Here is an 11,256-nt window from a genome sequence, read left to right on the forward strand (position 1 = left end):
GCTGGGCGTACCTAAGGGACACGCAAGGGGAGCGGCCTGGGCTGGGGTGGGTGGCAAAGATCCGGCACCTGAGGCACTGGGCCGGGCTGGGAGGCTGCAGCCAGGGGCGTGTCCCTGGAAGACGCGCCGGGCCAGGGCGGTGGGAGAGAGCTGGACGGAGCGATGTCACGCAGGCCGGAGCTCGCACGGCAAGCGGGAGGCTCCAAGGCCTCACGCCGTACAGACGGAAGGACCAAGCACTGCCTGAGACTCGCACCCGCTCTGAGAAATAAAAGCAGCAATCGGAGATAGAGCACAAAACAGCCATGTTTCCGAATGAGGCTGTGCCCCTGCAGGCCACACGTGGAAGAGAGACGCACAGCACTGAGCGGGAAGGGAGAGAGGCCTGCCTGGCGCTGGGCCAGACGCCGGCGGCGGGGGCAGCCAGAAGGTCGCACGTGCATGGGAAGCGGCCCAGGTAGTGAGATGGGGGCCAGCACCGCGCGAAGCCTAGAGCAGAGCAGGAAACTTCCACCCCCGCACGGCGACCGAGACAGCTGTGATCGCTGCCCGGAGCCGCCGCAGACAGCAGGCTGCTGCCCGGGCCGGCGGGGTCCGCTGCAGAGCGCGGGCGCACCGTGTGCCGCCGCCCCCCGCGCCAGCGCCAACTCTGCCCGCCTCGGCCCCCCGGACTCCCAGCTCCGTCCTCTCCACCCAGGACCAAGGCTGCTCTCCGCCTGGCTCCCCATCACTGCCCCGCACCCTGGATCGCCTCCAGGCAGGAAGCCGGGAGAACCATACCCACCTGAGTGTGGCCCCACTTGGACCACCACGCTGCACTGCTAGATGCATGAAAACTGTTTTCGGTTTTATCTACTTTTTTGTCTTCTCAGGTGTGAGGGTAAACCCTGTTCCTGTTACTCCATCTTGGCTGGAAGCAGAAATTGTTCCTGTCTCGGTACGTCCATGCCCATGACGCTGTCTCTGTCTCCGGTGGGGTCCCTCTCGCCCCTCTTCCTGGCCTGACTCCATGGTGCTCATGGAACGTCACACACTCGCCATGACTTCTCTCTCCTCGGACTCCCTGGGTCAGCATAAGCCTCCCTTGCTCTCCGTGGGCAGGAGCCGGGGCCTGTGTTCGCGGCAGCCCAGCCCAGCCCAGCCCAACCCCGGCGTCGGGAAGGCACGGCCCAGCCTCGCTCTGCCCCGCGGGAAGGGCCCTGGTCCCCTTCCCCATGGGGAAATCGGGGGTATGTCCAAAACAAGGCCACCCTGAGGCCCCATAAAACGTGTGGACAATATTTATCTTTCATTAGTCTCAAGGGGTTTTTGAAGTGTGTGTTTCTGATCGTCCAAATCACCTGTGCTCACAGCAGAAAATTTAGACAGTATGAGAAATAGTAAAGATACAGAAAAAAAAAAAAGTTACTTATTGTCCCACCACCCAGAGGTAGTCACTGCTGTCATTTGCCATAATTTTTTCCAGGCTTCTTCTCAAGCATCTTTTTTTTGGGGGTGGGGGGGGCTTTACATAGATCAGACCACACAAGACACAGAATTGTGTACTCTCTTGCTCTTTCACTATTCCACCATTTTTATTTCCCTTTGTCCTTGGAGGCTTTTTGCAAGCATGGTTTCCTCTCCCCCTGGGAGGAAAAAGGAAAAGAAACCCTCAGTGACTTCCTGTTTCTCACAGGGAAACTCACATATTTCAACATGGCTTCCCGCTGTAGCCCCATCGCTACCCATTTCAAACCTCTACACTCCGAACCGCAGCCAGTGAGGACTCTTCCAGCCTCCCGAATGCATAAACTCACCTCGCCACACACACCCCTCTCCTCTGGACCACGAGCACCTGCTCTTCCCTCAGAAACCAGCTCAGGTACCACCTTCCTCTGCTCAAGATCCTCGTTGCTCCCAGGCCCTTCACCCCACAGACAGGATGGTCACGTCTGCGGCTTAAGCTGAACTCTTGCGTCCTCTGAAGGGCGACTCAGCCTCACGGCTTTTTGCGAGGACAAGCCCATGTCGTCCAGCGCGTAACTTGCTTCCCACAACTGGTGTATGTAACCGTAACCAGCCGACATGTGGGAACGACCCATCTGCCTGCTCGATGACTTGTCTTATAAGACCTCCAGTTTTCTTTTTCTGTAACGCATGACTCTCATCAGGTTCTGTAAAACCTTTAAAAGGCCATGTAATCTCAACCTCGTCTAGTGTAAAGTGATCAATACCTTCAGATGATCATTCTTCTAAGTGCATTAGTAAAAACGAGGGAAAGCATGTGAGCAGATATAACTATTGTTTTTAATATAACAGCTGCTATGCATGAAGTCCTCATGAGCTGCCTGACGCTGCGTTACATGTTTTATTTGGCCATTATGTGGTCCTGATTCTAACTCTATAAAATGTGGTGCTATTATGCCCAGTTTATGAGTGAGGAAACTGAGGCCCAAGGTCACACGAGTGCTGGAAGGAAGAGGCATAAGTGTAACAAGGCCCTGATTCTAGAGCTTGTGCCCTTAAATACTTTCCTGTATGTTGGACTTTGGCCGCTTTTATAATACGATCACGAGGTGCGTGCTGGCGAGCGGCTTTACACACTTCGATCGAGACCTCAGAGCCGAACTCGGTTCTCAGACTCATTCGGGTGTTGTCGCAGGGCCCACGAGTCAGGCGAGATACCGAGAAGTGGTGGCCACTCAATGAGATTTCTGCACTAGGAGCAGTTTTATGAGCAGAAAACGACATGTGTTCGGGACAGTAAGTCTCACCCAGAACGAGGACCCACAGAGGGAGCCGCTGTCACCGTGTGCATGCGGGACAGAAACCCTCGTCCTCTGGTAACCACTGGCCACCTTCTGATCGATTCTGTCGCCCGTAAGGACTTGCAAACGCGCATTCAGGGTAGTCAAGAGAGTTCTAGGGGTAATTACAGGAGAAAGACTTGGCATGGAGAAAAGTCCACCCTGCAGAGCTCGGGGGCTCAGGTGAGACGCCCCCTGGACTCCAATCCCAGTTCGACAGCTTCCCGCCGGACCCCACGGCTGTGTCCGATCTGTAACATGGGGGCAGCGCCAGCACGTACCTCCCGTACCTCCCACGGCTGTCAGAAGGATGGAGTAACACGTGCGATGCACTAAGACGGAAAAACACCGTTCGCCTAAGTGGTCAGGAAATAGTAGCCGCCACCCGCGCCATCGGAACTTCGCTTCTGCCACCAAACGGGGAAGGCCCGCCACCGTTCTCGGTGCGCCCCTGCGCGCCCACGCCCTGCGGGAGCAGACCTGCGCCCACGGCCCCGCCGGACGTGAACGCGCTGCCGGGGAGGACCGCGCTGCTCTGACGCTGATGGCCCCGGGGGTGCGAAATGACAAAAGGGTGGAAGAGGAGCTCGGACGTTTCCCTTCCGATAGCTCTAGCGATTCGGTTTGTTACGATAGCCTGTGTCACGGCTGCGTTCTAATCTAACGAAGTACACGTCAAGTGAGCGTGACTCTGAAAATCAAAAAAAAAAAAATACAATCGCGATTCTTTTTCTGCGACACCTCATATCCGAGAAAGCTGGGGTCTGGGCCCATGGAGGTGGGCGGGGTGATAATCGTAAGACGGGTGGATGAAAGAGCAGGGGGCCGGGAAAAACACGTAACAGGAACGAGCTCATTTAGAGTTCGGATACCGATCGCACTTTTTCAAAATACAGACTCTGCATTACTGTTTTTACAAAAACAATAAAAATAAAACACACTAGGACACCCTGGCCTTTATAACACAGGGCTCTCGTCCCGGCATTTTCTTTGTGATCCGTAAGCTTCGCCTTCGAGCGCCCCCGACCCGCCTCATCCTCACGCCGTCCTCCTCTTCCTGCGAAGAAGCTGGTGCGGAGGGAAGGGGCGCGCGGCACATGGGGGGTGGAGGACAGAGTTCAGCCTGTGAGAAATCATTAATCATCTTGGGGTCACCGGCCCTGAACACGCTTCCTTCTCAAGCCTGTCCGGTGCGCGATCTGTCTCCTAACAGGTTCTGTAACGCTGAGTCGTAAAGAGTCCCTGATGAATTATTGTTGGCACTCAGTCCAAAGGCTTGAAGGCTCGCGTCCACAAGAAGAAAAAGCAGACCTCTCTGCCGCGCCTGTCATTGGCGGGGCCCGCACAGGGCTTGCTTGCATCGCATACGCAGGCAGATGGTCCGTGGGTGCCTCAGCCCGGCAGCCCCGACTCCAGCAAGGGTCTGAGACCGTGGGGATTTATCACTGCACTTTGAAACAGGGATATCTGAGGGCAGGTCACTCCCTGAACCATGCACTATCAAAACGCACCTCTGGGTAAGGACAGGACGGGCGCTCCCACTCGACGGGTAAAGAAGCGGAGGCCAGGGCAACGAGACGGCGTGTCCGAGGTGACCCAGCTCCTTCCTCGCAGAGCCAGGATCAGAGCTCAATCTCCCAGCTGCCACCCCTTCCCTTCCCCCACCCTGCTGGTACTGGGCTGTGTGGCCCTCCAGTGATGCGGGCTGGCCCCCATGGGACCTCAACCCTCGCCGCCCCCACCTCACCTAAGGCCTCTGCTCCCAGGTCCTCTGCCCACTTCCTTCTGGTCATCCAGGGGCAGTGTAAGGCCGCGCTCTCAGAGAGGCCGCCTTGACCGCCTCGTCTCCCACTGCTCGATTGCAACGCCCTCCTCGACCTTCAGAGCACTCATCGCGTGCCAACACTGTCCTGTTTGTCCATTTGTTCATTCATCCCCTGTGCATCTCTCTGTTTTCCGTCCGGCTCCAGCTCATCCAGAGCGTAAGTGGCAGGAAGGGAGCCGCCGGCAGCCTGGTTCTAGCTGTGCACCCAGCACGGAGAGCAGGAACCGGCAGGTGCTCGATAAGCATTCGGTTTATTTGTTAAGTAACAAACACTGATTATTACCAATGCCTTAACTTTATATGAGGCCTTTCCAAATATAAATGTGTGGGTGGGTGGATGGATGGATGGATGGATGGATAGATGGATGGACGGACAGACGGATGGATAGATGGATGGATGGACGGAAAGATGGATGGATGGATAGATAGATGATAGATAGATAGATAGATAGATAGATAGCTCTCCAAAGCAATTTCACAACTAATATTTTGCTGTCACTTGTCCTACGTGAGGTTGGAGGAACAGGTTTTATTATCACCATTTTATAGGTAGAGAAATTGAGGATCAGAGACATTTAGTGACATACCTTCCTGCCCTTAAAATTAGGAGATCAGGGTTCCCCTGCAAGTCACCTGCTCTATAAACTTGGGAAGGTCATTTTCTCTCTTCGAGCTCAGCCTCCCTACGCCGGGGCTACTGTAAACTCACACTGGGGCTACTGAACCTCTAAGGTTCTTTACGCTCAGGAACCACATCGTACAGCGGTGTTTCTGGGATCCCCAGTATCTGTGGAGATGGTGATAGGTGTTCTGTAGAGCCGTTACGAAGCGTACTTCAAGGCAGGTGCTGGACCTGGTGCAGGTGAGATGCACTGAGGCCTCATGCAGAGTCAGAAATGGAAAAGGAGAGAAGCCCATCAGCCCCCGCACTGCGCCAGGCACGGACTGAGCACTTCCCATGCACGCGCTCATTTAATCTTCAAAAACCCTAAGGAGGAGGTGTTCTTACTCCCACTTTATAGCTCGGAAACCAAGTGAAAGTGAAGAAACGTAGATCGTGTGAACGGCAGAGCACGGTTGCTCAACAAAATGACCTCGAGGAAATTGTTCATAAATCTCAAAGGGCTGTCGAAAGCTTGGTTATTTATTCGTGCATCGACTAGCGGAACCTGAACTGGATCGAGAGCTCTAGCTGCAAGGGTGTCTGGGAAATGTAGTTCTCGCAGCTTCACATCCTCTGCAGTGCGGATGGCACAGCAAAAGGAGGGGGTTGTTGATGATGCTGAGTGTCCACGACCATATTCGCCACGCAGCCAATTGGTATCGCACCACATTTGGAGGACCCTAAGAATCCACAGAGACATCTCAAGGGCCCCCAGGGCAGAGGAGATGGTGATGGCTGAGACCTCTCTTCCTGCCTAAACCGACAGGGCTTGGCTTTCATTATTTTATATTTCGGATTTGCCTGAGATCCTATTTTAAAAAGAAATTTCACTACAACACACACACACACACATGAAATGAACTCAGAGCTACCCAGCTTCTGCCATTTTTCAGATGGGGAAGCCGAGGCCAAGAGAGCTCCGGCTCTCACCCATAGTCCCACAGAAGCAGAAAAACGGGGTCTGGATGTGGAAATCCGATGCCTCGTCTGTTTTCCCTCCACACCCACCGCAAGAACCCCTGGCTGAGTGGTCCAGACAGACGTGGCTCAGATCCAAGGGTCAGATCATTGTTGATGCTGTGTGTTTGCACAATGCAGGACACTGTCTGAGACCTGAAGCTCAGACACTTCCCCTGGCAAGACTCTCTGAGCTGGAGCCCAGAGCAGAGCGTTTCAAGAGCTTGTGGTCTGGGACGGAGAGAGCCTCGGTGAAGACAGGGTGGCTCTTCCGGGGGGGTCGGAGGGGCTGGGGGGTGTGCTCTCCTGTTCTGCATCACATCCCTTCGCAGAACTGTAAACACAAGTCCACTGTATGTTTTTAAAACGTGAGAAGAAGCAGGGTCCTGCTGCATGTTTTGACATAGCCTGCAGGGAGGGAGAATGGGCCCAGTGGGTCTCGCCTGCACAGAACGCACCGGCTTCCCGCACCTGATGGTTAATCTCAGGCCAGCTGGGCGGCCCGGCGGGTCCACCTCCCCCAGCCCCCACCCGAACTGCCCACAGAGCAGCCACGGAACCGGAACCAGGGCAGAGCAGAGAGCTGGGACCCGCGCTCAGCTTTGCCACTCGTGCGCTCTGGGACTTTGATCCTAGTCCCTCACCTGAAAAAGGAGTCTTGGCCTAGATCATGATTTTCGAGCTGTCGAAGGGACCGTGCGGACCGTTTTACAAGCTGGGTGTCCCAGGAAGACTGAGGGTGACGTTGCTAATACCTCTTTCAGCTCTAAGGAACGGCAGCTCTAGATTTTACTTCTTTAAGGGCCTGAAAGACGTTTCACCTCCACCCCAGAGAGAACAAGAAAGGTATCCTCAGGCCTTGGAAAGCTGGCCGAGGAGCTCGGGGTCTGGGCTCCCGACCGTGCCACTCCACTCCCGCCCTGCTCATACCCCCAGGGTTAGCGGCTCCCTCCTCTGCCCCACGTCGGCACCCCGGGTCTGACACCGATCACACTGCCATGGGATTATTCCACTGCTCCCATCCACTCCTGCCTCCCACCAGCCATCGCTTCAGAGCTGCCTGACGCCCGTGGCCACGTCTTACGCCCGGCTGAAATCCCACTGCCCAGCACGAGACCTGGTATATTACGGATGCTCAATAAATGGGAGTCGAATTGAATTGCATCCTAAACAACTGGACCTCCTTTCGAACTCAGCCCGCCTTTAAATGTATGCAGTTTTAAGAAATACATGCTGGCCTGGGATATAGACAGTATCTATTCAGTCGAGAAACAGACGGCGAGCATCCACAGGAAGCCGAGCACAATACTCGGGCTTGCAGATATAACGGGTAATAAAACGGATCCAGTCTCTGGCTGAAGGTGCCCGAATTCCATTATAAAACGGAATCCATAATGAGGGTTGGGACAGCCTCTGTTCCCAGAGAGTGAATCTTTCTGCCATCATGAGTCACATGTGACGGCTGAGACTTGAAGTGTGATGGCCTCAGGGAAGCAGAAGCCATCAGCATTGTTTTGTTTGTTTGTTGTGTGTGTGTGTGTGCGCGCGCGCGCGTGCGTGTTTACTGAGACAGAATCTTCTAGATAAAAGCACCAGACGGAGCATGGCGGAAGAGGGGACCGCAGAGGAAGGACGTCAGACAGGAGGGACAGACAGCGTGTGCACACGCCCTCCTGGGCTTCCTGTGCCAGGGCCTGGAGCGCGTGGCAGAACAAACGTGCTCTGACCGAGCCGGGTGGGAATCTTGTCGCCGTTACTTGCTGCATGAGGACAGGCGAGTTGCTCCAACCTTTCTGAGACAGTCTTGGGAGAAAGTCCATACGCTTGGTTGAGGCTATGTTGAGTGACTTCGGGGCGGCCAGGGGAGGGCCAGGTGTGGAGTTCGTTGGTGGGGGTCGAGCTAGAGAAAGAGATTTGGTTTAAGCTGCGTGTGCGTGTGCGTGTGTGTGTGCGTGTTGAAGCCACTGGTGCGTATGAAGACACCCCGGGGCAAGATGCAGAGAGGAGCACGGAGCGGTGGGGAGGGAGCCACGGCGAGCACCGTCATGAGAGCGGCCAGAAGCTGAGACCTCTGGGAGGCGGGCCTTCTCCTCTGCGACCCTCTGGGACCTTGCTTGGGCAGCCATTGCAGTCCCCATCAACCTGCCCACGGAATCTTTGCTTCTCCCCAGGACTGTGAACCCTCCTGAGGGCACGGCCGAAGTTTAAACCGTCTTCGCATCTCCCAGAGCTAGCCCGGTGTTTGTCGAATGAATAAACGGATGAATGAAGTCCAGAAATCACGTCCTTTGAGAAATAGCTTAAGAATCTGTAAGTGGTGTCTTGGAGAAGACTTCACTAAGGGAACCCAAAAAGGACTGGCCTATGGGAAAAAGCAGGCACCATCGTGTCAGCGTTGGAGGAAAATTATTTCCGTTCGTCACTGGAGCCGCCCAACAACGTGATGGGCTGTCCATGCGGTGAAGGAGTATGGTCTTCGGCACTGGGAGCACCTGAGCACAGACGGAGGACGGTCCCATAGAACAGGGCACCGGGTGGGGCCTCGCCCTCCCCTCCGCGGCAGGCGGCCCTGAGAGTCCGTGCCTCCAGCATGGCTCCAGCCGACTCCAACTCCGCCGCCCATGCTGACTGGCTGGCTTCAGGAGGGAGCCCATCTTTACCAACCGAAGATGAGAGATCTGCAGGTGTGGACCTCATTCTACAGGACTTCCAGAAGACCAGCTGACCCTACCTTCCCCTGGGCACCCTGCGCCCTCGGCATCTGACCCGCCGGCGTCTGCAGCCTCCTCTCGCGTGGAAACCCACTCTAGACTCATACCTACTGCTCCTCTGCCCCACCGCAGTCCTGACCTGCCTTCGATGGTCTCATTTACTCATCAAGCGATCTGATGATAAAGACAAATACCGTTCTTTTTTAAGTTAACAAATTTAAAACAAAATCTAACACGGCTTTATAAGCAACACAGGTCGGCCCTGCCAGCTTTCATACGTTATTTTACTTGACCGGGTTCTAAATTGCGGGGGGCTGCCAATGAACGCTTTCGGAGAGAAACGGAAAAGCATGTGGGCTTCCTCAATGGGAACAATTTTGACTTTCTTGAATAACACCCTTAATTTCCTTAATATCCTACAAGTTCCCCAAACTATTCAGACAAGGCGAGATGGGGAGACGGGGAAGGGGACATCAGCCCTCACCGCGTGAGCCCCGTTGGGCTGCCGCCTCTGTCATTCATTATCAGTCCATTTCAGCCCAGACGTCGAGCTCTGAGGCAGGTGTGGTTTTCCCTGGGCAAACCCTGGAGTCAGCCTTCTCTGTCCGCCCAGGGTGAGGGTCCCTGGCAGAGGGGAGAATGCTCCGGGGTCCGGCCCCGTGACCCGCCAAGGGCCCAGGAGCAAAACGGGCTTTGGCCGGTCCCGCAGAAAGGGTCCCCTGCCGTCAGTCACGGGATTATGTGCAAATTCGCCATCAATATCCTCACAAAAGAAAACATAAGAACCATTGATTACCTTCTAATAACCGTTTTATTACGCGTTTTATATTTATGGAAGGGCACGGGGAGAAGACTGTTATTATTTCTCTAATGCGAAGCAGATGGGCCTGACAGAGGTAAGTGGGACTTTCTGGGTGTGGCCCCGAGAGTTTGTGTTTTCCCGGAAGGTTTTGAGCCGGGGCCAAACCAGACCCAGAAGTTCCCATCCACCCCCGTCTCGACACATGACTTTCATTAACAAAATTGCATTGCTCTTTTCTGCAGAAAGTGGTACTATTACTCTAATAAAAACACGTCCATTATGGATCGATTGCCACCTACGTGGTGGTGAGGAGGACGCGGAGGCGAGAGGGCAGGACTGGCGAGAACAAAGAAAGGCGGGGTGTGCAGAGGGCGGCCTCCGGCCTCCGGCCTCCCTCCCGGGCCAGGGCCGGACGGGAGCGGGACGGACCGAACGTGCCCCGCTCGTGGGGCCAGCCTGGGCTGATCCTCTGCGGACGGAGCCTGCCCCTCGGGAGGCTTCCGAAGTCACCGGCCGGCCCTGCTCGCCGCGCGGGGCTCGTCAGGGAGGCCAGCGCCCGCACCACGGTCCGCCACGGCCCGCCCACCCTCCGGGCCGCCGTAGGGCTCGTCCACACCCCCGCGCCTTGCTCCTGACTTCGCCTCCTTGCTCTGCCCACCAGTCGCCTCTGCAGTCTCCAGCCTCGTGCTCGCTTCTTAGATCCTATTTGGATGTCCTGGCTTGGACAAGGCCATGGTCTGCCCCACCCGTGACCTCCACCTGCTCCTGTTACACTCGGGTTGACCCCAGCCTGCAACTCAGGCCCTGAGATAACGTAAACTTTTGATGACCCAGGGCGTGCCCACCCTGGTGGAGGTGTTCTTCCCTACGGTGATGATTCCCACGCTTTTAGGTACATGGGAATTACTTGGGGAGAAATAGACAAACGAACCGAGTCCTGTCTTTGAAACTCTCATTCTACAGGTCTACGATGGGCCAAGAATCTGCACTTCTTATGGTAGGTGATTCAAAAGGAGGAAGACCATGGGGTACCCTGAATGGAGGCGCCTTAAACCGCCCCCACGTGCCTTCACTGGTAAGCGGCCGGCTGGGGAAATACAGCAACCGTTCGCGTCTGGACGATGCTCAACCCCTTCAAGCCCTTTGGCACCTTTCACCCTTCCCATCCTCTCTGAGTCCCTCTCCCGTTATGTCCACTTTACAGAAGAGGAAGGCGAGGCTCAGAGTGGTGACGAGAATCTCTGAAATGCCAGAACTCAAATCCCAGCGCAGATTCCCGTCTCAGCCCGAGCCTCTCTGACTCCCGACTGCTGGCAACCACAAAGCCTGGCACACAGCAGGCTCCCCACAAAGCTCCCCGGAGGGAATAAACTAAAGCACAGCCCAGGTCTCGAACGGCACCTTCTCTCCCTCCCGTCTCTCTGCCACGGAGGCACCAGAGCGGATCTGTCTGTTCTGAGCCCTGGACTGTGGGCGCTCTGGGGACAGGTGCACGGGCCAGACCCCTCTGC

The sequence above is a fragment of the Rousettus aegyptiacus genome, unplaced genomic scaffold, assembly GCF_014176215.1.
Source record: "Rousettus aegyptiacus isolate mRouAeg1 unplaced genomic scaffold, mRouAeg1.p scaffold_m13_p_10, whole genome shotgun sequence".
NCBI lineage: Eukaryota > Metazoa > Chordata > Mammalia > Chiroptera > Pteropodidae > Rousettus > Rousettus aegyptiacus.